The sequence below is a fragment of the Prionailurus bengalensis genome, chromosome A3 (genome assembly GCF_016509475.1).
Source record: "Prionailurus bengalensis isolate Pbe53 chromosome A3, Fcat_Pben_1.1_paternal_pri, whole genome shotgun sequence".
Taxonomy (NCBI): domain Eukaryota; kingdom Metazoa; phylum Chordata; class Mammalia; order Carnivora; family Felidae; genus Prionailurus; species Prionailurus bengalensis.
Genome location: NC_057354.1, coordinates 20,137,814 through 20,142,269, shown reverse-complemented (window position 1 = coordinate 20,142,269; position 4,456 = coordinate 20,137,814).

Below are 4,456 nucleotides of genomic sequence, written 5' to 3'. Positions count from 1 at the left end.
GAAGATGTTGACTTAACTGGAAAAAAAAATGAGCGTGAATCTGGCTTGACAATTCAGTCTCTGTAATCTTTCCTCAGGATTTTATCATGACTAACATATCTGAGCATTTGGCCAAGTTATTCGCAAATGTTTTTTTTTTTAATTTTTTTTTCAACGTTTATTTATTTTTTTGGGACAGAGAGAGACAGAGCATGAACGGGGGAGGGGCAGAGAGAGAGGGAGACACAGAATCGGAAACAGGCTCCAGGCTCGGAGCCATCAGCCCAGAGCCCGACGCGGGGCTCGAACTCACGGACCGCGAGATCGTGACCTGGCTGAAGTCGGACGCTTAACCGACTGCGCCACCCAGGCGCCCCGCAAATGTTATTTTTAATGCTCCTGCAATTCCTAGGGGATAGGTGTTGTCACCACCCCTACTTTGCAGTTGAAGAAAATGACACTGGAAGAAATGAAGCAAATTGCCCAAGATTCCACATCGAACAGGTCACAGTGTCCAGATTCTAACCTAAGAAGCCTGGCCCGCGCGCCTCCTGACTAACACCCTATTTTGAGCAGAATGTTGTCCGCAGCTCATCAACAAATATTTACTGAGTCGAACAGTGCAGGAAGAGCGGTTGGAGTTACCCCCTGCTGTCATGAAGCTCAAGGTGTCTGGGATGGAAAGTCACAAGTCCAGCCAGCAGAGAGGCAGAATGTGGAAGTGCTTTGCGAGGTACAAACACCCATGGGGGGAAGTGTGTCCACTGGAGGAAATCATCAAAGGCTCCCGGAGAAGGGAGCATTAGGGTTGCTTTCGAGGAGAGAGAAAATGTTAAACAGGTAGAAATTAGAAGGGTACTATGCAGACGGAACAGCCTGATGAATGGCATTGACCTGAGAAGTAAATGCCATCCATTTGGGCTGGATTATTGTCAAGTGCGAGTTAGGGGAACTTACACAGACTCCCCACCATGGCCTCCGCTCCCTACTTCCCATCACACATTCTCTCCCTGGTGTTCTATTCTCCAGCCACAGCTGCTTATAGTACCCCCGCTCAGTGCGGTATCATTCATGATCTTTTGTACTCCAAGCCCCTTTTCCTGGATGCTTTCTTCATCTACATTGCTTTTGTTTGCCTCAAACACTGTTTCTTCAGGGAAGCCTTCTCTGATCTCCTGGGCTGGGTAATTTCTCTTTGCCATGCAATTTAACAGCTTCCCAGTAGGTATCCACTACTATGCACAGTTTTCTTGGTACAGAACAAGAGGTCGAAACAAAATAAAATCAGCTGGAAAGAGATGCCTAGATTAGAGGCATGCAGCTTTGAGTCAAGTTCAAAGACTCCTTCTACAGTGGTCCTAGCCAAGAACCAGCTCAGTGTCGAGTAGAGCCTAGGGGATATAAGAAAGGAGGATGGCTGAGATTGAGCCCTGGCATGTGGATGGACATCTCCTCCTAAACAATACAGAAGGAGAACATAGAATTTCAGACTCCAAACCATGGGAGAGCCTTGGAGTCCATCTGATCTCAGAAGTGTGCTCCCAACGCCTTCTCCAACTTTCCCTGCAAATATTCATCCGTGTATTCATAAGGGAGTTTTCTCCTGTTTCCTCTGGAAAACCTAAACTAGGAATTGCATTCAGTCAGTCAGTTAGGCGTTCGTCCATCACAGGAGCACCTATAATGCACTGTATACAGTTGACCGCACAGCACCAGGATCCAAGGGTGAGCGAGGCTCCTTTCCTATCCTAGAAAGGAGGAGAGGCTGTAGCGGAAACAGACACTTGAAACAGAGGCTAAAACCTGCTTCCGTATGGCGTCTCCTTTTCTCATCAGGCCCGTTTTGGCCTCTGACAGTACAGAGTTCACCAGCCAGCCTCCTCTTATGTGAAAACATCTATCATGTCTCCCCAAAGACTCGCCTACACATTCTTCTAACATGAGGCAATTATTTCATATTTTCTGCGTTAGTTGTGGCCACTGATAGTCTCGTGAAGATCGACAAACGTCAACTTGTTCTTTCCCAACGTACTTCTTTAGATGCGTGTGTCGAAGAGGTGGCTATGGAGGGGGCTGCGTGACGGCACGAACATGCAGAACTTCTCAGGTGCCTCCATCATGAGTTAAAAGGCAGGGCTTTGGGAACTGGACTTTCTTGACTTTGGGGAAAGTGTGACGTAATAATCATTCCTTCTTTCTGAAGAAATGAAGAGAAATGAGTGGTCTGTTCAGCTCTTGATATAAAGAAGTCAACTGAAAAGTGATATTTTATTGGAACCATAAGTTTTGTTTGAGAAATTTTAAAATCCAGAGTATATTTTCCTTTGGTATTGCTGTAGAGAGTCAACGGGAATTGAGATAATTTCTGTCTTGTATTTGTGCCCACTTATTAAACACACATGTGCATTAGATTCCTTGCATAGGTGCAAAAGGGATCAGAAGTGGGGGAAAGGTGCAATTTGGTCCATTGACCTGTTTCCCTGCCCTCAGGACTCTTTCAAACAGCTGTGAGAAAGAGGAGGAGGAGGAAGGAGGTAATTTAGCAGTTCATATCCAGATGTTCATTTCAAACACACCCTGAACAACTTTTGCATGGTTTATTTCATTTTCTGAAACCATTTTTCACAAGCCTGTTTTCTCAGCTGGGAAACTTCTGGTGTAGTCTTTTCAAACAAATATTGCATTTGGCATTACAAGAAAAAAAATAAAGAGCTTTTGAGACATTCAAAGGACAATCTGTTTGCCTTGGTCTGCAGAAGCGGGACTACAGGAATGTGGGCATTTTGTACCACCCAAAGTATAGGTAGGAAAGTTCCAGTCTTCCGTTCCATTTACATGGAAATTTGAGAGCTCCTTTAGCTTGATCACTGTAAATACTCTGCCATGTTTTAGGTTGACCTGGAGTGCCAGAGACAAGAAACCTGGCTGCGGACAAACAGGGCCAGTGGAAGAATCCTCCAGGATTAACACTAAACCAGAACCTTCCACATGGCACTTCAAACACAGTAGTCCATTCTCAAAAAAAAAAAAAAAAAAAACCAAAAAAAAACCCCAAAAACCTGTATGCTGTTCTAAGTCCCACCCATCTTCTTAAGCGAAACGGGAAGGACTAGAAGGAAAATAGTGCTGAAGGCCAATGAATCTCTTAGGCAGAATCCCATAGGATATAATCCCCACCGTTCTTTTCACCTCAAGGTCTGGGTCCTGGCAACTGATTGATTGTTCCACTAGAGTCACAGGGGTTGGGATCTAGGACATCCCCTTCCCCCCACTACGGAGTGGAGCTGGTCTCCTGGCTAACCGTAGGATGAAGTCATTCCACTGTCAGGGTCTCTTTAGGTTAAATGAAACCTGGAAACAACCTCAGAAAGGAATGGGCAGCCTACAAGGATGAGTCCAAATGGCAAGAGTAAGATTTGTCTATTTATTTAAAAAATTTTTTTAAATGTTTATTTGAGAGAGAGGGAGAGAGCATGAGCAAGGGAGGGACAGAGAGAGAGGAAGACACAAAATCTGAAGCAGGCTCCAGGCTCTGAGCTGTCAGCACAGAGCCCGACGCAGGGCTTGAACCCAGGAATGGTGAGATCATGACCTGAGCCAAAGTTGGACGCTTAACCGACTGAGCCACCCAGGTGCCCCAAGATTTGTCTCCTTAAAGAAAGGAAGTTGAGCCGTGAAGATAAAGGGGATCCAAAGAAACAACAGAGGGAAGTTTTGATGTGGATGAAATAGAAAATGCAAGCATTTAAAAACAAAAAACTGAGTCTTGTTAAGTTTCTTCACCTTCCCGAGACTTAGTTTTCCCACTTTTAGAATTAGACACGTGAGTCCTCAGACCAGCGTGTTAAAGTGGGGATTGAGTATAAAAAATGCCTCATGCAGTGACAGGCATGTAATAGGTCTTCATTATTAGTTAGCTCTCTGCACATTCCCTTGACTTAAGAGAACAGTAGAATAATGAGAGAAGTCTCTATTTCTGTGATCATTCCTTTTTCCTATTGAAAAGCTTTGTGTGTCTCTGAGATATTAAAGAAGATATCCAGGAAAGGCAGTCCAAGATGGCGACATAGGAAGACCATGAACTCACCTCCTCCCAGGACACATGAAATATACGGCTACGTACGTATGGAACAACCACCTCTGCGAAACACCTGACAGCTGTGGAGTGGTTCCTTCCCACGGGGAAAATGTGAAACGGGACACATCTGAGGTAGGCAGGAGAGGCTGTGACTCAGTCCTGCCATACCCCTCAACCCTGAGGAGACCCACAACTGGGAGAGAACTCAAAGCCCTGGAGCTTCTCCCTCAGGAGTGAAGGGTTCATACCCTGCATCAGGCACCCCAACTTTTAAGACTTGCACCTGAGCTCCTGAAACATCTGGCCTTGAAAACCAGTGGGGCCCGCCTCCCTGAGATCCAAACGGCCCAGGCAAACTGTGAAGTACCTCTCAAAGGCTCACATGGGCTCACTCACTCC